The 26,096-nt window shown below is 47.5% G+C and overlaps 1 long non-coding RNA gene across 1 annotated transcript in view; it reads right to left on the reverse strand.

Annotated features, from left to right (window-relative positions):
- Positions 1-886: 886 nt before the first annotated feature.
- Positions 887-26,096, reverse strand: part of LOC118658126 — a 39,109-nt gene continuing 13,899 nt past the window's right edge. Inside the window, exons 2-3 of the long non-coding RNA XR_004968217.1 lie at positions 24,017-24,238; positions 887-1,983 (exon numbers count right to left, since the gene is read on the reverse strand). This is a non-coding gene — a long non-coding RNA (uncharacterized LOC118658126). The remainder of the gene's footprint in view (positions 1,984-24,016; positions 24,239-26,096) is intronic.

A 26,096-nucleotide genomic window follows, 5' to 3' on the forward strand; every position in this document is an offset into this window, starting at 1 on the left:
ACAGAAATTATCCCTGACCTCTCCCTTCTTCAATCTCTGTATCTAATCCATTACCAAGTCCTGTTGATTTTACTTCCAAATATTTCAAATGCATTCATGTCTCTCCATCATTCTCTACATGGAAGCCAAGGGGATCTCTCAAAATGCAAATTTGATCATGTCATCCCTTTGCTTGAAATCCTCCAATGGCTTCCCAGCACCATTCACATGACAAAAATCAAAATCCCTAACTGGGGCTATGAGCCCCTTATCTTGCTCCTGCCTTTTTCTCATCTGTTTCCCAACATCCAATTGCTCTCTGTCATGTCGATTCTAGTTTCTCAAATGAGTCATGATCTCTCTTGCCATTGGGCCTTTGCACCTGTTCATCCTACAACCATTTTGCCTGAGGACACTTACTCATCTTTCATATCCCTCCTAGACTGTGCAAGTTGGTACCCCTTTTATGTTTTCATAGCAACACATATCTTCTTTTCATAGGAAAATAGATGGTCAGTTATTACCTATGGGATTTATTTAATGTCTAGTTCCCTCCTACAGTTAGCACCATGAGGGCAAGGATGGAGTCTGTTCTATATGGTCTATCACCTAATATACTGGAGCTGTTCAGCATTTACAGAGTGAATGTGGGTCCTTGTAGACTGTGGGTGCTTCCCTGGGAGTATGCAAAGGGCAGGTCAATGAACTGCTCTTCCCAATTTAAAGTGCCCCAAGGTGATAAAACTGGGTTAGAATCTTCTAATCTGTGATCCCACTAGAGTGAAGAAATTGTTTTTACCCAAAATGTATTTTTTAAAAAGCAATTCATTCACAGTAGCATTAAAACTATAATGTACTTAAGGAGAACTCCAATTTTAAAACCAACAAAGAATATGCAAAAGCTATATGAAGAAAATTATCTGACTTTATTGAAGGATTTAAAAGACAAAAGTGGAGGGATAACATGTTCATGATAGGAAGACAATCCTGTAAGTATGTCAACTCTTTGCCCAAGTACTCTGTAAATTACATGTCATCCCAGTTAAAGCCAAACGTGGTGGTTTTCCACAGAAACTGACACACACTCATCCTAAAATCCAGATTAAAGAGTGAAAGACCAAGAATAGCCAAGAAAATTCTGAGGAAGAAAAATGGGCATGTGCCAGGGCTGGGAAGATGTTTAACATACCAGACTTCTGATTCTAGCCCATTTGTTTATTGGAAACTTGGTATATGACAAATCTCTTTTCAAATCAATGGGTAAAGGATGACCTAATCAATACACGGTGTTGGAACTATCAAAATGGAAAAAGAAAGCCAGAACTTTATCCTATACCATGATCAAAAATAAATTTAGGTGGACTAAAGATTCTATGTGAAAAATTTTAGAAGAAAATATAGGCTTATCTTTATGTTCTTAGAATAGAAAGTTAGTTTTCAAAGACTAAAGCACATAAAGCATGAGGGAAAGATGATAAATATGACATTTAAAAACTTTCATACTAGAAAATACACCATAAGAAAGATTGAGAGACAGGGAGAAGATATTTGCAAACCTGTAACAGTAACATGCTAGTATGTGGAATATTTAAAAACTCTACAAATCAGTAAGAAAAGACAAATAGAAATAAAGGGGGGGCGGCTAAGAAGATACAAAGGCAATTCAAAAGATTTGTAAAAGCAAATCACCAATATATTCAAGGTCACTAAAAACGAGGGAAGGTAAACTGGAATAGTGAGATACCATTTCACACCCATCACAGGTGCTAAAATTTAAAAATCTGCAAATTAAGTATTTGTCAAAGAAAGAAAAAATGGAAATTGTGTGGCACTAGTTGTTTATTCCAGTTACAGGAGGCAGCATGCCTGGAAGGAGCACTTGGGTTGTGGCTGCTCAGTCCAAGTTGTCCAGGAGGCAGCAGCAGCAGAGGGTGGCCCAGCATGCAGCCAAGGCTGCCTGACACCCGATGTCGTCCTTCTTCCTTTCCTGTTGAATCACGTACACTGGGGGCAGAGTGGGGGCAGGGGAGGGACAGGGAAGGGCAGGGGAGAGAGAGACCCAGTCAGGGGGCAATATGAGCATCAGCATCCTGTGCTGATAGCACTTAGCACACAATCTGTGGAGACATGTTGGCTGTCTCCCTCGCTCTCCAGACTGCTGCTCCACCAGGGGGGAGCCACGCCTACCTGGTTCACTGGTCCAGTCCCATGCCAGTGTCTGGCACGCCATTTCTTCAATGTGTAAATAAAGGTGACATCTGCTCAGCAACTGTTAGGTCACTGTTTCCTGCCACCTCCCCTTCTCTGAAACCCAGACTAGCACCTTTCTGGATACTTGACCAGTGATCCAGTTTGCAGTGAGCCGTGGCCTGCAGCCTGATGTGGCAGGCACTGGCCGAAAGCTTTATACATTATCTCATTTAATCCTCACAACAGGCTGTGTTACTATCACCATTTATAACTCTCAACACTGTTTGCAAGAGTGTGAACTAGTAGAAGCCCTTCGAAAGAAAATTGGGTTGGGGGGTACACACAACACTGACCCAGAACTGTATCTAGAACTTTTCTACAAAAATAATTCTGGTGTTTAAAAATAGGTGTATGCTGCAATTGGTACTGTATCAAAATAACCCCAAACTATCAAGAACTTCAATTTCTGTCACCTGGAGACTGATAGCTAAGTCAGTGCATAGCACATGGAGAATACTAAGCAGCCATGAAGAACTAGGTGGTTCTTCCATGTTGCTAATAAATGAAGCAAGGGATAAAAGCAAGATATAGAGCAGTGCTTTGTTTTATTTGTAGAATGAAAGGATATATATAAACACAAACACACATATACACAAGTTCCTGAAAGAATACAAAACTTAGAGGTCGGTGTGGGAAGGTATAGAGGCTTTTACTTTGCATTCGACATTTTTCTCAAATCCAGGCTTGTCTGATTCCAGAGCCACACTCAGCTGCTCCTCTCCTGTCATTGGGGGTCCGGTGGGCAGGAGGGCCGGCCTGGTTCTAGCATGCTTTGACCTCTTCTACCCTCTGCCACAAGTTCCAGCTCCAGGGGCTTTGTGGGCAGCTGGCATTGCCTGACCTGGGCTCCCTGGTGGCACTGGCCTCATTCCTGGCCTGCCTTCCCATATCACTGTTGCCTAGACACCGCCCTGGGCCCCAACTCCACCTAACCTGTGCTCCCAGTTATTCTTGCTCCTCTCATGGCCTGATCTGGCCCCTGTGACCCCAAGTTCCACGTATCAGATGTGCTTTCAGTGCAATTCTGACACCTCCCTCAGGCCTTGCTGACTTTCAACCCTGGCCAAACGCTAGGAAGCAGCAGGTATATCAAATGGCACTCCCTCCAGCTCAGAGACCAGAATGGCCTGCATTATGCAATTCCTAAGGCTGAGCCCCGTGAGGCAGAAACCCCCTCTCCCCCATGCCAGGTCCCAAACACCACTGCCAGGGTCCCTTCTACATGTCCCCCTTCCAGCAGCACCGCTGGCGGCATTTCAGAATTTATCAAACCAACCCCAGCCTCTTCACTCCCCTTTGGGTTTGAACAGGGGCCCACCTAAGCCGGGTCCTGGAGAAAGGGCACCAAGGGAGCAGGGACCGCCAGTCTCTGCCTCTGCAAACCCGAGGAGTCAAAGGTCTTCCAGCCCCCAGCTCTCCTGTCTCTGCTCACCCGTGAGGGCGGACACCATGCGCTGGTCCTCTCCGTTCCTCAGCCGGGTCCCTCTGGCAGCGAGGCCCCACACTGCTGCTATCCACCTCTGCCAGCCTGTCACCTCAGCGGTACCTACGTCAGGAAGTTCAGTGCCTACTCATCTGACCTTGAAAGCAGTGCCACCCCTGGGCCTTCTCTTGACACTGGCAATACATACTCAATGGGCTCACTGTCTCCTTTGTCCTGGAAATATCCCCTCCACATCTCTACTCTGCCTCTGGGGCCCTCCACACCACCGTGGATTGCTGGAACATGGGGCCAAAGCCTCCTCAGCCCAAGCCCCTGCCTACTGCTCCTAGAATCAGCCTTCATCATTCTTTTCATCATCGGACTGAAGTCTGTAAAGTCCTGCACACTCTGTGGTCCCAATGCTTAGAGGAGGCAACTGCATGAGGGGGCTATAGGTGTGGCCAGAATCAACTAGAAGGTGGTACTCTCGTGTCGGTTTTTGCTTGTTTGTTTTTAATGTAAGTACACACATTTTAATTAATTAATTAATTTATTTATTTTTTTAAATATATTTTATTGATTTTTCACAGAGAGGAAGGGAGAGAGATAGAGAGTTAGAAACATCGATGAGAGAGAAACATCGATCAGCTGCCTCCTGCACATCTCCCACTGGGGATATACCCGCAACCCAGGTACATGCCCTTGACCGGAATCGAACCTGGGACCTCTCAGTCCGCAGGCCGACGCTCTATCCACTGAACCAAACCGGTTTCGGCAATTTATTATTTTTTAAAATATATTTTTATTGATTTCAGAGAGGAAGGGAGAGGGGAGAGAGAGAGAGAAACATCATTGATGACAGAGAATCATTGACTGGCTGCCTCCTACATTCTCCCTACTGGGGATCGAGCCTGCAACCTTGGCATGTGCCCTTGACCAGAATCGAACCTGGGACCCTTTAGTCCACAGGCTGACACTCTATCCACTGAGCCAAGCCATCTGGGGCTTAATTTATTCTTAACAATATATATGTATTTAATTTTTAATACTTTTAGAGAGGGAGGGAGGGAGCGAAACATTGATGTGAGAGTAAAACATTGACCGGCTGCCTTCTGCATGCCCTCTACCAGCGATTGAGCCCGCAATCTGGGCATGTGCCCTGACCAGGAATTGAACTGGCAACGTTTTGGTGCACAGGGCGACACCCAAACAACTGAGCCAGGGCAACAATGTATTTATATTTTAAAAACAGGATATGTGTAAACATGACTAAACAGGGCTCACGCTTACAGACCTGGCCACACTGGTAAGTACACTCCCACTGTTCTAAATGTAACTTCCCATCATGTCACTCCTTCAAAACGTCTGGGTTCCTCCTTCCTACCCACTTTCGCTTTGGCCATCTAGACTGTGCAGTCAGAGCCCATGGCTCTGTCTCAAGCTATGATCAGCAACCCCGCTACCTGGCCCTACCCATTAGGTCCTCAGGTCTCTCATAGCCAAATTCCCTGGTTTTGCAAGACCTGGATCAACCTACAAGGAAGGCTGCTTCTCAGCCCAGTGCAGCTCAGCCCTGACTCAGCTCCTTTTAGGAGGCTTTTGAGTGCTCTCTGGGAAGCTCCTTTCATGAGTCAGGGAATCCAATTCTAGGCACATGCAGTGTGAAGGCTAGTACTTGGCTGCCTAATAATCCGAAGAAAAGTGTGAATTCTTTGCGCTGAAATTCTGGGCTTCAAGCACCTTGCCTGTTGTCGGTGGTTGCAGAACTCTGGTCTCTGGAAAGTTGGTGAGGACAGTTTTGCTGTGAGGAGGCAGGAGCCAACCTAGGGCTGTATTCACAGAGCGGACACAGGGCTGCCCTGAACCCTCAGCAATGCTGAGGGCTGCAGTGGGCAAGGTGTGCATCGCACATCCCTCTGGGGGTCAGAGACTGCCCCGCCCTGCAACGTAAAAAATGACAAGCTGCAGCGGCACCAGCTGTGCTCTCAGAAAGGCTCTGTCCCACTTCTCCAGACCCCCCACCCCTTACCAAAGCTGGCCCAGGAACCTGAGGTTCAGCAAGGAGTGTGCGTGCGTGTGTGTGTGTGTGTGTGTGTGTGTGTGTGTGTGTGTGTGTGTTTCTCATCAAATTCTGGAGAGGAGCAGGGAAGGAACCTCCCTGCCTGATACTGTCACTCCAATCAATCCAGGCCCCAGTTCCCAGGCACTATTCCAATTCAGTGGGAGAAACCACAATTAGGATTTCAGAACAGAGATTTTAATCAGACATCAAATTGGATTGAATAGACTCATCTACTCATTTGCCATGTAACCTTGGCAGGTGACAGCCTCTCTGCCTCAGTTTCCTCTGCTGTAAAATAGGGGCAAGATTAGTAATATACACCCCACAGGGTTGTTGGGAAAATTAAGAGACTGGCATGTGTGGGGAGCCTCTATAGGGTTAAACCTCCGACTGACCTGTTGGCAAAGTCACAAACAAGCCCCAGCTTAGAGGGCACAGTCCTCTTAAGCATAATTAGGCTTGACCTTATAATGCTCCCTAGATCTTACCTGGGAAGCTAATGGGCTGAGGGAAGTGCAACAAGAACAAAAACAAGTGACACAAGAACAGTGTAACTATGGAAACCACTACCTTGTTTACCTCTGACTATAAAATAAAGGCTCGGTTTGCCTCGGGATCTTTCTCTGTGGCCTCAGCCAGGCACAGGAAGATCCACGGAGACTAAAGAGAGCTAGAGAGCTATGAACAATGTCTCCGTGTAAAACATTCTTCGCCGACTCCGTCCACACCTTTGGGAACCCCTGGACCGCTGGGGCTGGTCCCTGGCAGGCATGTAAAACACTTAGCAGTGCCTAGCACATTGTAAAGGGGTCAATAAATGTTCACTGTTATTACTGTTATTCAAATGACAATGACCCTTTAGGCAGACCCCTCCCTGACTGAGTAAAGAGCAGGCCTCTCGTAGCAGATCCAGACAGGCAGAGAGAAAGAGGGCTCACCCGGACTCTGGGGAGAAGCCTCGGAAATAAACAAGAGGGGAGAAGGCAGAGCCATAGGCTGTTCTGGGAGCGAAGGCCTGCGAGACCAGCGGGGCCTTTACTGTCGGGAAGAGATAACAGGGCCAGTGCACCTCCAGGAGACCCATGCTGGCGGGGAACTGCCAGGAACGCAAGGTCCTGCCCTCACCCCAGCTCGTGCATGCACACACACAGTCCCTTCACCTTGCCTTTGGCCTCAGCCAACCACATGGCATCAGAACCCAGGTTCAGGTTGGGGAAACATGGTCACATCTTTGAGAAGTATGACTCTGGGAATTCAGACAGGGCTCAGAACAGAGCAGCACCCAGGGCAGGAGGCAGGGAGCCGATACATGGAGCCTGGGACAGAAGAGGGACCTAGTTAGCATAGGAACAAACAGGACAGCAACACAGGGGCTGTGACCAAGCGCCACAGACAGACCTGCATCCTGACTACCAGGCCCATGCCTAGAGATAACCTGCCCCATCACTGAAGGCCCAGGTACTCCAGGCTCGGTGGCCACTCACCCCAGCAGGAAACCACAGTGGGCCTCACAGGCACCTGCCTAAACCATCTGCGATTTCTTAGCTTCTCTGTACAGACACTGACACCCATGAGCAGAGACAACAGCCTGCCTCCGGGATCTGGCTGTGCGCCCCTTGATCGACCTCTTCCTTCTCGCCCTGCCAGAGGAATGGCTCCTGCCCCAGGGCAGAACAGTGCCCCCTCTCCCTGTCGGATCCAGGAACAGCTGCCGGATTCATTCGTGGGACCCTCCCAGGGTCCAGGCCAGAAACCTCGCCGAGGTTGGGTTACTGTGTGAAAGGCTTTTCTCCACCTGACAGATCTTTCTGCTCCTCTGAGAAGCATCTGATCTGCTGTCTGGCAAACTCCTCCCTTCATCCTCCAGCATCTACAACAAACCCCCCAAGCAACCAGCTGGGGACTAAAACTGCGGCCACAGCTAAGCATGTACTCATGCCTTCTCCCCTCATCCCAGTGCAGACGCGTCAGCACCCCTTCCTTCCTGCTGGGTTCAGGCTCCATCCAGTTCAGCTTGCCCCCAACTCGGGCCTCCCCTTCACCTCCCTGAGCTTCAGTGTCGTGACCTGTAAAAAGCAGGGTTGACTGTGGTGTCTGCAGTGAAGCTCCAAAGAAATTAAAATGGGTTGGCAACAAGATATCATTTGACTCCTATCCTCTCCCCTCCCGACCTCTGCAGCCCTGTGCCCAAGAGGTAGGAGAAGGCAACAGTCAGCCTGAGAAGAGAGAAGAGGCTCCCAGCATCTCCTTGGGGGCCTTCCGGATGGAGGCCAGCCCATCAAGACCTTTCTGACTCTGAGCTGCTGCTACCGCACTATCATTACGATCATCTGAAACAGCCTCAGGAACATCAAGCAGTCCTTAAGAGGAAGGCGGCACCGAGACAGGGGGTCAAGGGGAGTCTTCAGATGAAAAGGGCAGGCAACAGAACAGGACACATTATGGAGCGCGAGGCCAGCGCTGGGGGTAAGGACAGGAGACTTTCCCTTTGTATGCCAGCAAGGTTTTCATTCCTGTGTCACTGAAACAGAACAAGAAAATAGGACTGTCTCAGAAATGGCTGGTTTACCTCTGGGTTTACAACTGCCTAAACTAGACGAGGAGTTCCCAAGTGCGGGTACAGGCTTCTCCGGGAGCTGCCCCGCGGGGCCTGAGGCACACAGGGCAGCACGAGGTGGACGGGAACTAGGAGCACGCAGTGGCAGTCAACATGCAGCCCCCAAAGCCTTCCAGCCAGGGACAGGTGGCCACAGTGGCAGGGACTCACAAGGCCGTGTGCCCACGGGCTAGGTCCTCACTGTACCAGGGGCTCAAAGTCTGCCGGGGCACTGGCGACTGTCCTTGGCTACGCAGAAGAGGTTGGGGTTGGCTCATTTGTGGGTTTGGAGAATTTCCATGAAATTAACACAGAAAATAACCATGTGCCCACGAAGGTAAGACTTTCACAACCAGCCATCTCCACTTCCTAACTGGTCTGGCAAATACAGAGGGGCACTGGCCTAAGGAGGTCTTTTCCAGAGGTAGACCCATGCCAGGACAGCTGAATCCTTCGAAAGCCCATTACCCCAGGTGTGTACACCTTACCACTTCCCGAGGGCCCTACGACTAGTTCTAAGCTGACGCAAGGAAAACCAGACCTTATGGCAACTCCGAATGCCAAGGAATTTCAGAAAAAAGATTACATATAATTCTAATTATGCTAAAAATGTTGTGTAAGAACTGGATGAAATAAAACAGGTGACAAGAACCAGCAGACACAGAGGACACTGTCGTGCCTGCACAAAGCTGCACGCGTGTAAGACGAGTGGCCTAAGCCTCGGTTGTCAGTGGGCTCAGGGTTTCAGGTCCCAGGACAGACCCTGGTCTGGGGACAAGGCCAAAGAACAGCCCGACTGGGTCAGGAGGGGCAGAGTCAGTGAGAGCCTTCAACCCCTAGAGCAGCCAGCTGACGAAGGTGCACTGTCTAGTGCCATGCCCACCTCTGAGTGACAAGGGTGCCCTATAATCACAACTAAGAATTGTCAATGGCATGTAATTTGTAAAACTGAATCGTAACATTGTGAAAGCCGGTCAAATATCAAAATGAAATATGATGTTACAAGTGACCAGTGTGGGTATGTTGGAGTCTAAAATTAGATGGCGAGTAAAGCTGACTTTTCGTCTGCAAGTCCAGCCCTCGGTGGAGAAGGGCGATTCATCAGAAACTACCTTTAAAGACACCTTGCTCTTGTGTTTTAAAACTCTTACCCAAAGAATTGAAAGCAGGGACTCAAGCAGGTATTTGTTCATAGCCATGTTCACAGCAGCATATTCACAAGAGCCAAGAAGTGGAAACAACCCAGTGTCCATTGATGGATGAAAGGATACACAAAATGTGGTCTATACATACAATGGAATATTATTCAGCCTTAAAAAGGAAATAACTCTGACCCAAGCTATAACATGGGTGAACCTTCGAGACATTATGCAAAGTGAAATAAGATAGATACAGAAGGACACATATTGTATGATTCCACTTATAGAAGGTACCAAGAACAGTCAAATTCATAGATGGAAAGGATGGTTGCCAGGGCTTTGGGGCGGGGGGGGGGGGGTTATTGTTTAATTGGTATGGAGCTTTAATTTGGGAAGATTAAAGTGACAGTTGCATAACAATGTGAAGGTACTTAATGCCACTAAACTGTATACTTAAAAACTGATTAAAAAAAATATGCCCTAGTCAGTTTCGCTCAGTGGATAGAGAGAGCATCAGCCCTCAGACTGAAGGGTCCCGGGTTCCATTCTGGTTAAGGGCACATATCTCAGTTTCCCAGCCCTGGTCGGGGCACATGCTGGAGGCAACCAATCGATGTGTCTCTCACATCAATGTTTCTCTCTCTCTCTTTCCCCCCTCCCTTCCACTCACTAAAAATCAATGGGAAAATACCCTCAGGTGAGGATTAAACAACCGGTTAAAATGATCACTTTTATTCAATATTTTACCTCCTACATTATTTCCTCTGCTTATTCCTGAGGATTCCAGGTACCTCAACACCCTAAGGAGGAAAGACACCAGAGCCGAGCCTCAAAGCAGGCAAAACTATGCCAGTAGCTCAGGGACGTTCTGTTCCGAAGCAGTTTCAGATCTCTTCGTTTGGAGCCTAAATCAACCCTGCAGTCCCCTGGGGCCAGCCTGGACTCCAGCCAGGTCCAGGCACATCCTCGTCATCCAAAAGTCCACTCTGCCTGCCCGTGTGCCCACCTGCCTCCCGCCGCAGACTCTGGCAGACTGCTCCAGCTCCATCTCACAAGCCGGATGTGCTGAAGGAGAAACAAGCTGCCGTTGCTGACACTAAGCTCAGTCTCTCTCCCTGCTCACATGACCACTTCTCATTTTCCTAACACAGCCAACCCTGCAGGGGATTCCCGGAATAAAAGGCATCTTTCCCAACTCAGGCAGCTCACAGACCATTTAGAAAAAGAGCCAGAGACCTACTGAGGAAGCTCACATTGGGTGGGACCAATGATAAACACAACTGGATTAAAAATCAGGGCAGATCCTTACAGAGAGCTAAGAAGAGTGTCAGTTTTATTACTGCTCTGTCCTCCTTTCTCTTCCCTTATGCTAATATAAGAACATTTAAAGAAACGATGGCTAGTGAGTGGCTCACCCGAAATGGAATCATTTGATATTGGCCCTGGCTGTCACAGCCCCGGCTTCTCACTGATAGAGTCATCATGGCCGGACTCCCCTTGCCCCCAGGAGGGGCGGTGGTGACGGTAATTACTGCACGAGCTGTGATTCCATATCCTGCTCAGCAGCAGGAAAGATGCTTGGAATCACAGAAACAGTAATGAAAGAAAAGGCAAGAGTAGAACAGAAATAGACTCAGAAATCACAAGTGCCCAGTGTCAGTGAATGGCTCCTGAATATAAGACAACTGCCATGATTTTGGAACTAAATAGAAATGAGAAAAACTATTATTTTCCTGGTTTTCAGGCACTGGATTACAGGGGGGAAATGGAGAGGTTACTTTGAGGGGAACTGGCCCTTTGGAACTTGTCCAAATGGGCAGAGATCACCAAGGCAAGGCGGTAGCTGTTAGGTTCTACCAATTAGTGTCCAGGCACAGACGGGCACAGGCTGCTCTGTTATCAGCAGTATTAGTCTGAGTCACACTGAGTGCCGGCCTCAGATGTCTCGTTCAAACAGTACCCACTGAGTGTTTGATAAGGCAAATATTGCCATATCATTTTTACTGAACACAAAGTGTGTTGTTATCTTAGGTATACAGACCACAACTGGCTTCAGCACGTACCAGATTCCCGCGTTACTGATTAACAGTTCTAGCACATATATTTATGCAAAGCACCCCAGGCTGTTTTCTTCCTCCACTGACAGGCTTAATTTTGTGATAGTAAAAATAGTTGTGTTTCACCTAAATGCACCTCAGTTTTGGAGGCCTGGTGCAGGTGAGTTCTAAGGTCAGGGATGGGACAGGGTGACCACTCTCAACAAACATGGAGAGGAGGTGACTCGAGGCAGATCTCCCTTTGTAAGGACAGTCCCCTCCCCTGCTCTCTACTCCCGCAGCACACTGCCCACCATTTCAGAGCAACAAAGGTCATCCTTATAGACTTGGAAGGAATGGGGTGGGGAGGGGTAGCTCTGCCAAGTTACCTACAACGATGCCTGCTCCTCAGTAACACTGCCACAAGCCAACAGTCGCCCAGAGCCAATGACAAAGGGTCCTGAAAGCCACCACCTCGCCCACTGAGAGTGCCATTTGGCAAATGTGAAGCTAGAGCCTTCCCCAGTGGAGAAAGAGAGAGAGGGGTGCCTGCCCTGTAGGACTCTGACTAGAACTCTGCTGGTCTGGGAGACAGGGCCAGAGTTTAGGGAAGCAACTCCCTTCCATGGTCAACAATACCAGTTCTAGTCAGCTTGTCACTAAAGCTCGATGAACTTTAGTGGTTCAGTGGCTCAGTGGTTGAATGTTGACCTATGAACCAGGGAGTCATGCTTCTATTCCCGGTCAGGGCACATGCCCAGGTTGTGGGCTCCATCCCCAGTGGGGGGTGGGCAGGAGGCAGCCGATCAATGATTCTCTCTCATCATTGACATTTCTAACTCTCTCTCTACCTCTCCCTTCCTCTCTGAAATCATTAAAATTTTTAAAAAAGAAAATGAAAAAAGTCTCCAACATCATGACTGACCAACCATCTTTCCATTCAAATAGAAGAAACAGGCTAATCCTTGTGATGAAAACCCTATGGTGGGAAACTGAGTGGGGTTGGCCGTGGAGGTGGAGCGGCTGTTCGGGAGCCTCCAGTGTGTCAGAAATAACAGAAGGCATCGCACTGCTCCCCACCCACTGAGCTGGGTGTAGCTGCCCAAGTGATGGGTTTATTTATAGCACCACCGGTTTGGAGAGCAGGGACTCTCAGCAAACTGGAAGCTAGGCAGACACAAGCTAGGGCACACTCTTGCAGCCCCGCTGTCATCGTTAGTCAAGTGCCCCTCCCCGGATAGCAGCACAAGCAGACCCCAATATCTTGGGCCTCGCATGACCATGTCTCTTAGGAACACTATAGATGGGGAGAGGTGGCTCTGGCGTTGGATACCCTGGGGTCCTCTCTCAATGCCACCTTGAGGGTATGACCACCTCCCACAGCTTCAGTGTCTTCACCTGTCAAATGGGGAAATAATAGTACCTGCAGCCTCACTGGGTTCTTCAGGGGCTTAATGAGCTAATAGGCCAGTGATGAGTAGACAGCAGGTACTCAGTACACACTAGCTGCTGTTATTACTCCCAAGACAGAGACCTAAAGGACAGAAGGCAGGACTCCCTCAGTGCTGAGATACCCGGAAGCAACATGGGTATTATGTAAAGGTGGTAGGAGACCTATAGACTATTTTTCTCTTTACACAATGAATTGAGTCTTTTAAAAGACTAAACAAGAGACATGGAAATGGGGCAAAAGAGGCGTCTATTTCCCCTAAGTACTGCCTGAGCCCAACTCCATGTGGATGCCAGGTTGCTGGGCGATAACCTAGGAAGGCAGGGGGCACTGCCTCCTAATGATGTCACCAGCACTCAGCCATCCTAACTACCTACTACCAATAGGAGGCTGGAGCTGACCACCAAGAACCCTTCTACCAGCCCCCTTCCTCACCACCCTCTGCCCTGCTGGAACAGGGAATGATCCTGTTCAGAATTCCTTTTGACCTCTAAGATGAACCCTTCGCTCCTGATTCTACCTGGATAAAAATGCTGAGGGCTCCAGTGTCACTTTCCACTCTAAGCCCCTAGTCTTGCACAGGGCACACTCAGTAGACCTGCCATACCGGAGATGTGGAAGGAATGAATTAACCAATGAGTGAATGAATGCGTGAACAACAGAATGAACAATCTCTCTTGCACCTTTTACCTCAGTTGGAAAAGCTGTTTCCGGCCTGTCTTGTAAAAAGGCTGTAGACATAGGCTTAGCTGACTATTTTCTTAAGCAACAGCAAAGCATTACTGATTAAAAATATGAAGACCCGGTCAGCCTTAAGCTCTTAAGGAAGGGAGTCACTCCTACTTCTGCCAGTTGAAACCCTTCAAGAGCTCTCGGCTCATTCTGAACCTTCCTGAAATGGCTGAGGGCAGTCCCTGGTATCTGAACCATCACTTTGTCCAGAAGGGATCAGTCTGACTAGAGGAGGTCTTAGGGAACATCAAGCGAGCAAAGGGAGCTCAGGGTCCGAGCCTGCCTGGGTCAGAGAGAGGGGACCCCGCAGCCACAAAAGACACCTTCTCCAGAGGGGCCCCTTGAGAGCCTTCAGGAGGTCATGGTTACCCACAGCTGCCCAAGGGTACATGGACAGGGCTTATGTGGGGGGATACGGGGGGGCGGAGGGAAGGAAGGGAGGATATTGATCCTTTATAAACTACCCATTATACACACACTCCCAAAGCAAAAATCTATTTTTATCCCACTAAGAACAACTCAAATAACAATCTTGAACAGTCTCCCTAAAATCCTCCAGCTGACAAGGTCTCCTAGGTTACCAAATGAACTCATTTCAAGGGCAAATGCAAAAGCTCAGAAGGAGCCAAGACGCTACTAAAAAAAGTCTAATTGAGATTTTTCCCCCCTTCAGGAAAATGCATCAGAATCTTTCCTAGGCTGTTCCCAACTTAGGATCTTTAAGCAGGTGTGTCCCTGGGAAAAGGGCCTGATGCCTGGGACCCCAAGGAAAAAGTTCTTCACATCACCACACACACCCCAAGTACACTCCCTAGAAAAAGAATGTGTGTGCACGTGTGTGTGTGTTGTGTGTGCACGTGTGTGTGTGTGTGTGTGGGGGGTGGTTCTACTCCCTTCTCCAGATTCAGAAACTCTAGTCTAAAAGCCTGAGGATGGGTAAAGGCATCACTAGGGGGTGTGCCACTTTTGCCAATCAGGATCCCAGCCTGAACCTGTAAGGCACCTGTGACTGAATGAGGAAAAGCCACTGAGCCCAGCAGTGGGAAAAGGAGGGGGCAGCAATGGCCTCTCAAAGCCAAAACGGTTGCAGCCCTGGTAGCAGCAAGCTTTCTGGCTGCGAGCTGATAACGCTTTCCGGTAAGTCCACAGGAAAGTCAATACTTCCTGGAGGAGGGAGCCACTCCCTCAAGGAGCCAAGGCAAGTCTGGAACAGCAGAAAACCGGGGCAGACCACAAATACTGCCACGATCTACTCACTGGTCTGTCCCTGAGGGTCTCCCAGCCCCGCCTGCCAGTGAGTTCAGCTGAGCGGGCAGGAGCCAGGTCCTCTCCATCAGGGGTGCTGGGCTTGGGTTACACTTGCTATACCTGGCATGGCCCATTTAAGCAAAATGCAATTTCCTTAACCTCTTAGTGGCTTGGATTTTGCAACTGAAAAAGGAGACAATAACAGCACTGACCTCTTGGGATTGTTATAAAGTTTATAGGATTAACGCCTCAAAAAGCAGCTAGCTTCATGCCAGGCACAAAACAAACAATAAATTATAGCTATTATTGTTGCTGTTTTTCCATAAGCTAGATAAAGGGCTAAATTGTAGAGCTTTCCACTGTACTGAGATTTTTATTTTATTTTCCTTTTTATTGACTTTATTGGGGTGACACTAGTTAACAAAATTATAGGGGTTTTAGGTGCCCAATTCCACAACCATCATCTGTACACTGTACTGTGTGCTCACCACACCAAGTCTGTACTAAGATTTTTTAAAACAAGAATAATTTAGAGTGGGGGAAAGAAAACCCCGCATGATCGGCAGTGGTGAAACGGATACTTCAATGAACAGTGATCACTGCTCCTCAGCAAGGACTTGCATATTCTATAGGGCTGAGATGCTGCTGAGGAGACCTGGACTTGATGAATTTAAAATAAAGAAGAAAACAAAAACTGCCCAACAATACTCTCATGTAGCATGATATCAGCTGTAAATATACCCCATGGATAGAGATTAACACACTAGTTGAACTTCCAAAAGGGGCTGCATCATAAAAAAACTAAAAGTACACCAAAGATTTATACCGAAATGTTGACGACTATCTCTGGATAGCAAAATTATGGGTATTATCTACATTCTATAGGAGATACTTCTGTAATTTTAAAAGTTCTTTTATAAATGAGGTCCCCTGCCCGGCTGGCATGGCTCAGTGGTTGAGCATTGACCTATGAACCAAGAGTTCATGGTTTGATTCCGGTCAGGGCACATGCCCGGATTGTGGGGTCGATTCCCAGTATAGGGCGTGCAGGAGGTAGCTGATCAATGATTCTCTCTCATCAGTGATGTTTCTATGTCTCTCTCCCTCTCCTTTTCTCTCTGAAATCAATAAAAATGTTTTAAAAAAATAAATACGAGGCCCCTTTCTGTGTCCAAGAACTGTGGTGTAACCCGGAAGTCGCAGCCTGGGGTAGAGCCGAGCCTCGAAAGTCAGGTTTGGAGAAGCCACTCTCCGGCCCCTGATCGAGCTGGACTTGGTCACCACATCTGTGTTATGCCTGCCAGGCTAAGCCCTCACTGGTGACTCAGACACCAATCCTGTCATGATGTCCCACATTTCAGCACATCTCAACTCCGGGAGCCACAATATAAGCAGAATGAAGATTTCCTCCCCGTGGCTAACCACCCTGACCACCGGGCAGCAGGAGCCTATGGGCGCCATGCCACACCGCCTGGGCACAGATCCTGCAGCCGGCCAGCTAATGCCTCATTATTATTATTTGGAAGAATAAATCCTAGGAAAGATCCCTGCCACCCTAAGTGACCCCACACTCACAGGGTGGGCCCCACACTACAGCCTGGGCTCCCATCCTAGAGAATGACCTACTCTAGCCCACCCCCACCTTCTCGTTCCCCGAGACGCCTTTTACCCGAAGCAGGCTTCTTTATCTTGCCCACCAAACCAATTTCCTCATTGTTTATATCAACCTAAACTTTTAAAAGCTTATGTGAGAAGTGAAGGGAATGTGTATGTTATGTTTTGAAACTGAGTAAAAGTAGTATTAGAGCAGAAAACCCAGGCTGCACCTGGATGCAAGGGGGCAAAGAAGAACAATGAAGCAAACCAGCCTGTGAGCAGGGCAGGACTTCAAACACTTCCGTTGCCCCAGGCCAGCCAGGTCTGGCCAACCCAGCCTGGCCCAGTCAGCAGGCGCCCGGCACAGCCCCCGGCCAGCTGAGCAAACTGGACCTGCAAAGAATAGTTGCCTTTCATACTCCATTACCCCTGAGTGCTGGGCAGGCCAAGGCTTTTGAAAAGCAAAAGAGAATGTTTTGCATGAAGTATTTGACTAAAACAGACTGTGTCTCTGTCTGAGAAGATGAAAAACCTCAGGCCATCTTTAGGAGCCGAAAGTCCCCCAGTGTCCTCATGACCCTCAGGTCCAGGAGACCTAGTGCCGTCACCAGGGGGACTTTAAGGAAGCACTGGGCCTACCTGAGCAGGCCTGGCAAGTTAAAGCCTGAATTCACACGTATGTGGACTGAGAGTCAAAGTTGGTGCTAAGAGCCCAGTACACTTACTCAAGACCAACCGAAACTGCTTTTGTGAGAAGGAGGAGCTGCAACTGAGTGTCCCCAGAGGGAGCTCCTCTTACGCACAGAGCCCACCTTCTTTCTTGCTGTGACCTATGCTTGTTATTGCTAATTTTGAAGTATTTTAAGAATATTTATTCCCTAATGGAAAACAAAAGAGCATAAAAGTTAGGAATAAAACTTGAAATCAGGCAGACCTGGGTTAAATTCATGGCTCAGTGAGTTACTACTTGACTTTAGGTAAATTAATTCATTTCTCTGAATCTCAGTCTCCTCATCTCTAACATGGAAAACCACCAGGACTGCTGTATGGATTACATAAGATAGTGTACACAGAGCACCTGAATAAGACCTAAGTAGAAATGGTAACATATTTAGTGCCTGGCACTAAATTACAGAGAGCACTTAACTGGCAATTACTGAATGAGTGAGTGGTGTTTCCAAGGGAAAAAGATGAAGTTGTAAAATATTTGTACTGATCCATGGGAGGCCATATGACACATGGAATCATGTCAGGCTCTGGGTCAGACACCTGGGGAACTTGAGCAAGGCATTGTAGCTTCTCGAGACTCCAGTTCCACATCTGTAAACTCTGGGATAATACCACTTATCCTGGGCTTGCTCCGCCACTGCCCAGCTCTGACCTTGGGTAAACTCTCGTCTTTAATAAGACCCACGTCATAGGGCCTCATGCTAAGTAAATGATGAAGGATGTAAGTATTCAGCACAGGCCTGACACACAGCAAAACCTCAGTTAGCAGCAGCTCCTTAGGGCCACTTGCAGGATTCTGAGAGGAGATGAGGAGGGAAAGGAACCCAAGGCCTGAAGGAGAATGCCTCACAAGATACCTGTGCAGGTAGAGGATGCAGGGAGTGGGGCACAATCACTCAACAACTCCTTGGTTCGAGTAATGGAATGACATACCAAAGTCCCTGCTTTCAAGGAGCTTATATTCCAGTGGGAGGAAAAAGGCAGCCAAGGAACACGTAAAGCATGGGAAGTAGGGAAAAGAGGGGGGAAGCACAGAGCCAGAGAGAGCCAAGTTGGGGCAGAGGGAGTAGGGAGGCAAATGAAAGGCCTCCCTGACTAGGTAATAGCTGAGCAAGAACCAAGACAGGGCAAAAAGCTGCATAGATTTCTGAGGCAAGCAAAAGGCAGAGGGAAAGGAACAGGCAAAAACAAAGGCCCAGCAGGGGGAGTGGCCTGGTGAATGAACAGGTGGCCTGTGAAGATGGAGCAGAGCCTGCAGTGTAACCACAGAAATAGCTTCAAATGGTCCTGTCCTGTTTAACAAGACACTGAGTTGTTTTTCAGACACAAGAGACCAAAACTGCAGGTCATGCAGCTGAAGCATGTGCAGAGAAGAGAACTTTGGCCTCCAGCTGCACCTGGAACCGGTCTCACCACCTGTCCCCATCTCCCCCTGCCCCCCACCCCACCCCAAGCTCTCTCCCCAACACACATACATACACCGAAGGACCTGGATATAACTGGAACCTGAACGCGGTACCCTTTCAAAAGTGAAGGGTCCGCTGTCCAGGAAGATCCAGTGCTGACTCCTCCTACCATAAATGGCCAAGTTCCAAGGTCCTCCAATTAAAACCTGTCTCACCAGGCCTTTGGCACACTTGGTTCCCCCTAACTCCTTAAAATCCCTTAACCTAGTCCAGGGAATAACAGGGATTTGAGGCACTATTAAGTCTCCCAGATTCTCAGTTGGTCAATAAACTTTTCCTTACTCCAAACTCTGACATTTTGAGTTTTGGCTTTCGAAGCATCAGGCACACAAACTTGGGTTCTATAAGGTGGGGAGGTGAAAGGGGGGCAGCCTACTCATAGCGGACTGTGCTAGTCACTGCAAAAATTCTGGCAATTAATCGGGCCTGGGTAGAAGACAGCAGGGGCAAGAGGAGGGAGGCCAGTTATGTGGCTATGACAGTAGATGGGATGACTTTGGGGCTGCCCACAGCTGCCTCAGGCCAGTGGGAATTCTCAGTGTAGACCAGGAATGACCCTCAGTCCCTGTCTTCCCCACCTTCCCCATGAGAACTTCCTGTTTTCACCACCCCCATCCACCCACAAGCAAAAATTCAGAAAGATGTTGTGAGCTGCAAAAGGGTACTAACTTCCTCAATGCCCGTCAAAGTGCCATACACTGTACATATTACTTTATTCTTCACCACATTCCTGCAATCCCAGTTTCACAGGTAAGGAAACAGAAGTCCAGGGAACCGGAGAAACTAAACCTAGATTCCTGAGCCAATGCGGCTTTTGGTGGCACCACGCAGCGTCCTTGCTGGGACATTCTGTCATCTGATACCTGGCAAAGGAAGACGGTACTGAGCTGGACTCTGCTAGAAAGGCTTCCCAGGGCAATGAAAATGCCTGATCAGAGTTTCTGATGAAGAAAGGCATAAAAGGCTCAAACACGCCAGGCTGTAATTCCATACCTCAAGCCAATGAGCCAGAGATGCCAGACCGTTCAATTCCTTCCTCTTCTATCCTCACGCTGACTGAGAGCAATGTCAGACACCAAGAAAGTGTGCGGGAGACACATGCTCCCCCCCTCCCCCTCCCGTCTGGGACTGTGGACTAAAGGGGAAGCCGCTCCTGACTTCTCACTGGCTGGCCAGTGACCCAGCAGGGCACTCCTGGAACGGGCGCTCTGCTTTCGCTTCTTCAAATTACAAAGAACCACAACAGGGTCACTTTTAGTTCCCATCTACTGGCTTAGACACCCAGGCGAAGGCCAACTGGGCTTTTGGTCTCCATGGGGGCATCCCAAGGACTCAGCTGAAGTAGAATTTGTTTTATTTTATTTTTTTAAATATATTTTTATTGATTTCAGAAAGGAAGGGAGAGGGAGAGATAGAAACATCAATGATGAGAGAATCACTGGTCAGCTGCCTTGTACACGTCCCCTACTAGGGATCGAGCCCACAACCTGGGCATGTGCCCTGACCGGGAATTGAACAGTGACCTCCTGGTTCATAGGTTGATGCTCAACCACTGAGCCACACCAGCTGGGCAGAATTTGTTTCATTTTAAATCATTATGTTGCCAGATATCACAGTCTGAACCCAGAAGAGCATGTATAAAACCCAATATCTGGATTCAAAAGAGTTAGCTCATAAGGGAAGGGTCCCAAGGGAAAGGGACCAGATACCTAACATGAAGTCACAACCACCTTTCAAAATAGTGATATTGCCACTCATTCAACACATATTCACTGAGCATAAATATTGTGTCAGCACTGCTCCAGGTGATCTGGAAGGAGGTGAAGTAGAGAAACAACTGCCTTCGTGAAGCTTACCAGGAGAAGCAGGCACACTCAAAACAGGGAGGTTCAGTAACCTGCCAGATCCTAGGGTTACCGGGGTTTGAATCCAGCTTGCTCACACTCCACTTACCACTGTTTACTAGGAACCTGGTGCACTGTTGTAATTAACAGGATTTTGGGGTAGGCGTGGGGGGGGGCTGAGGGAGATAGGAGAGGGAATTGCTGAAAAGGAGGTATTTTCCTTTGGTGGATGTTTGACAATCACTGTGGGATCTGTGCTGGATTATAGCAGCAAGGCATCAGGAGGAAATACGTACTTAGCGTGGAATCAAGACTTATATCCAAGCCAAAACTCACTAAGCCTCTCTGAGTTTCACTTTGAATATCTCTAAAAAAAAAAAAAAGGAGGTTAGCCTAGCAGGAATAGTAAATGGATTCCTCTTACCTAACAATTCAAGCCTATTCAGAGTGGCCGAAGCCACATGTGGGCTGAGCAGAAAGAGCCACAATTGATTAGTGATGTCTGCTAGGAGCGTGGAAGGGTGATTAACCTGGGTGATCATCTGAGGCCTCTCCCACTTCTGATGATTTAAGGTATCTGAGTGGGAGTCATTTCAATTTTGATGACAGAATTAAAAAACCTCTTCTTTCATGACTTTCTAACCAATTCACAGAATGTTCCTTAACAAGACAGACTGCCAATTTTCTGACGTGACACTGGAGATGCTGTTGTGTTTAATTTTTAACTTTAAACGGTCTGTTACTATGGCATTTTTACAAGAACCTAGAAGAAGTTTTGTTCTTTACATGCTCCACTGAACAGGAGTTCATCCTCAGCACTGGGACTTGTGGTAGTGTTCCCAAAGGTCTCCCAATCCATATGCCATTTTCAGTGTGGCCTTGCCACTCTGCCAGCAAGGAGTGATCTATTCCCCTTACCTAGAACACATGCTAGGTAGACCTGTGGCTGCTTTGACCAATAAAATTGTTTCAAAATTAGAAGTTAGTTAATTTAAAAAAATTTTTTTTAAAGAAAGGCCTGGTAGCTTCCACTTTTGCACACTATCATGGAAGGAGCCCACTATCTGAGGCTGTCATGCTGTAAGGAGGCCCAAGCCAGACACACTGAAGGGCCATGTGGAGGGAGGGGGAAAGAGAGAGAACAGAGAAAAAGATCCCAAAGGAAAGAACATTAAATAGCTTTCAAATACATTTATGAAATAACTAGAGGCCCGATGCACAAAATTTGTGCAAGAGTAGGCCTTCGCAGCCCTGGCTGCCTCAGCCCTCACAGCCCCAGCGACCTCGAGGCCCTGCCCCCTGCCCACTGGTGGTTCCGGAAGGTCATGCCGCTGTCCGGTCTAATTAGCATATTAGCTCTTTATTATATTGGATGAGATAAACAGAGCCTTTTCACCCTAAGAAGAATTAAGATATTATTTTCTCAAAAAGGCTGATATCACACCAAAGGTAAAGAAAGAAGATGAAGTCTATATGTTTTGCAAGCCCAGGAAGCACTTATTCTAGATAAACTCTATAAAGTTCCACATCTATCGAATGCTAGTTACAGTCAGTATAAACAATACAGGTCTAGAAATGGCCTACACACTATAGACCATGAGGGCTATGCCTGGAAGACAACACCAGGCAGGCACTGGGCTGAATCTACTGGATAACCCAAATACTAGGCTGACTTTTCTTTTCATTGACATATAACATCTAAGGTAGTGCACAAATAGTAAATGTACAGCTTGAAGAATGTTTATACCCGGATTAAGGTAAAGAAGATTCCTAATACTCCAGAAGGTTCCCTTGTGCCCTTCCCAATCAATAACCAACCCCACCCCCACCCCCTACTCCACACAATTCTGATCTTCATCACTATTGATTATTTTGGCTTGTTCTTGAATTGCACGTAACTAGAATCATACCTTATGTGGTATTTTCAGTCTGCCTTCTTTCATTCATCACAGGGTTACCTTGTCTTGAAGCAGAAAACCGGAAACTGAGATTTATTTTCAGGAAATCCCCCTCTGGGGTCACAGACCTGAATGCCAACTACTCTGATTTTACTGGCTATACTTCCTGCACTCTTCTGAGCACGAGCTATTTAAAATTTATAGCAAAACAGAATCTTGGATTGTAAAAGCTTTCCTTCACAATAAACCAAATCTTTTAAAGGTATGAACATCTATTCAATCTTAGCACAGCCTCTGATCTGACCCTATAAAAGTATTATCTTTCCCATACTGAGTGTAAAATTCCTCAAATATATTTTTCTTCCACGGAATCCACCCATTCTAAAGAATCCTCAAATCCTGAAATAAAATAAACTATTGATTCTGTTAGTACTTTTGATTAATAAGGGGTTAAGCTTTAGGAAAATCTCAGAGGCAGACTGAGGCCCTAAATTCAGATGAATGTGGGTCAGAAAGGACAGGAGAGAGACAAGAGTACAGCCAGAAGTTACAGGTACAAGATTCTTAAGCTGAACTATCTGAATTAGATTCTGAGATCTGCCACTTCTAGCTGGTGACCTCGGGCAAATCATTACTCCACTCTGTGCCTCAATTACTTCACTATAAAAAGGGAATAACCTCATAGGATTGTTGCAAGGATTAAATGTTAATGTATATATAAAGCTCTTAGGAGACCACATGGCACATAATAAGCACTCAGTAAAAATTAAGCTGAAAGAGCTGTAAGAGAGTGACTATTCCACAAAGGTTCTGAGCCAGTCCTAGCAGTCACCAAGACATTCAGTACAGTGCTTCTCAAGATATTTCCTTTTTAACCCTTCATAGACTGATACTTTTGTAAAATGCAAGCTCACATGCTTGAATGTCAGGGAAATACCAAATTGCTCTAAATGTTTCTGAATGTTTACTCTCACTTTCTGTGCTTATCTCATCATAGCCCAGTAGCTGCTCAGGGACTGGCGCTGGTGTGCAGAGTAAATGTTGAGGAGCACTGTTCCGGCACACAAGGACTCACAAGCCAGCTGAGAACTCAGCCAGCAGGTTAAACAGAATTAGGAAAACATGTTAGTAAAGAAAACCAACCCCGAAAGTAGGGGCAAGAGGATGACTTGAGGGTCAACAAGCTGAGAGAAAATAATCCCAACAGGCTAAACCTGAAAAACAAAACTGACGGCCAGAGCAAAAAGCCAACTGGTCCTTTCCCCCACAGGTGCTCCAGGAGGTGCGCCCAGAACACATGTCGGCCTGGAAGTCATCAGCCCCACAGGGAGCAAGAGAAAGGAAGAAAGTAGGCAGAACTGACTCAGGTCTCCTGAGAAAGAAGTCCTCTCAGGAGTAAGAAGCCACCCTAAGCACTCACCAAGCTTTGGGAATGCCAACCACGGCACACAAAGGCCAGAGTTTCTTCTCTGCCAAAGAAAACTGGCAAACCCTTCCTTCGGTGACGTGGGGCTGCGCACCCGCCCCCCCCACACACATATCCACCTACACACACACCCGTCACATACCTGTGGTTTTAGGAGGCTCCTGAGGTCCGCCTTGCCAGCCATACTGTGGGTATCCTTGGTAGGGGTACCCCTGAGGAGGGGGGTAAGGTCCTCCCATAGGTCCTGGAGGGTAGGCTTCAGGCCCCATTGGTTGTTGTGGATAAGGTGGGTACGGGGCCGTCGGGCCAGGGCCCGAATACGGTGGAGGGTTCCCTGGGTTCATTAGGGAACTACAGAATATACCTAAAAGACAAAGAATAAAAATTATTTGCATTTAATCAGTGGAAATCATTAGGAAACGAATTTCAACCCAAGAGATCTTTTACAAAATGCTGTAAAGGTATTTCAAACCTCTTGCAAATCTGCAGCTCTGCCCATTGTGTTTCCTTCTCACCATCATAATTGGCAAATATCTTCTGTATGTTTATTTGCCTTTGTCTGACTTCCCCACTAGACGATAGGCTGGGACAGCAGAGATCAGGTCTCTTCTGAATCATCACCATGACCCTAGAGCTTAGCATTGTGCCTGGCACAAGGCAGGCGCCTCAATAAAAGTGTTGAGTGATGAACAGGATATCATTTTGTGTTTCAATTGCCTGAAATGTCCATAAATGTGACTGGACAGCTCTAAGAAGAAAGCACAAGGTCTAACAGCACTAATTATAAGTCAGATCACAGACGCTGACCCAGTACTAGCAGTCCTCCAATAAACAGGGTTGGGCCACACGGGGTTTTCTAACAAGCAGCACTGCCAGCAGCGACCGACCAAAGTGTGTAACTGCCGCCACTGCCCTGGGCACTGGGTGATCTGGTTGCTCCCCCGGACCCATACCTCTAAGCAGCTGAGCAGCGTGCTCAGTCATCACTGGACACGGGCAGAGCTGTCTACCGAGGATGCTGAGCATCTCCCCTGACCATCCAGGCTCCTGGGACCTTGGAGCGGCTCACCAGGAACCCCCACTTGTGTTTATAGGTTCCTGTTCTCAGTGGCTTGCTTCTGTGAGGGAGGCCATTGCTTCCCAGCCTCCCAGCCTGTTAACCATTCTCCTGATTGGGCTTCTAGTCTGCAGGGCCAGCACCTCATTTCCATCATGCTTGTGACCTCCACAGTACCCGACACAATGACTTCCAGAGGAAAAGCGTTACTGGGGAATGCAAAGTCCACACCGGATGAACAGGGAGATGCCTGTCATCTTGCTGCCTTGTGCTATTACCCATCTCTAGTATTGCTATTAAACTTTTTACCTATTTGAGTTTCTTCTATCCCTAATTAAACAGTAAGTTAGTAGAGGGAACAGTCTCATACCCAAAACTTATTATTTTGAATATTACTAAATACTCAGTAAATACTTAATTTAGTAAATACTTAGTATTTACTAAATTTTACTTAATTCTTTTTCATAACATGCAAATAAGTGACTCTATATGACTCTACATTAAGAACAGAATAGCCATTAAGTAAGGATCCTCAGAAAAATCTGAATTAAAATGAACAGACTTTGTTGGCTGCCCACACAACAACCATATCCTCCCTTAGTGACAGCAGTCAGATTTCCAGTTTGGGCATCATCCATTCTTCCTGCAGTTCATGTACTTAGGGAAGCTCACCCTGTACCAGCTCCAGAGAGAGCCCAACTTAACCTAAGTCAGTCCAGGTCACCCTTCCTTTTGCATCAAGATTGATTCAAAGGAATCCAGGGTTAAGCCAATCACAAATGGCATCCTTGGCCACTGGGATTGGTCCCGAAGTGGTTTGGTCAGCTAAACGCATGGGAGCTCTCTAACACACGCCCAACGTTCCCTTCCCCTCAGCACAGGCACACACAGAGTCTAGCAAGGGCATGTCCTACAAAGGTGCTGACAGCCCATGTTCAGGCCTGAGGGAGCCAGTCTCAAAATGAAGCAGGCACTTGGGAAAGGCAGAGCAGAAAGAAGGATCCTCCGATGACTTTACTTATTTATTTTATTTTATTATTTTACTAGAGGCCCAATGCATGAAATTCATGCAAGAGTAGACCTTCCTTTCCCCGGCTGCTGGCACCAGCTTCCCTCTGGCACCTGGGACCCGGGCTTCCCTCGAAGCCCTGGCTTCAACCTGATT

This window comes from Myotis myotis, unplaced genomic scaffold (genome assembly GCF_014108235.1).
Source record: "Myotis myotis isolate mMyoMyo1 unplaced genomic scaffold, mMyoMyo1.p scaffold_m19_p_6, whole genome shotgun sequence".
In the NCBI taxonomy this organism is placed as follows: Eukaryota; Metazoa; Chordata; class Mammalia; order Chiroptera; family Vespertilionidae; genus Myotis; species Myotis myotis.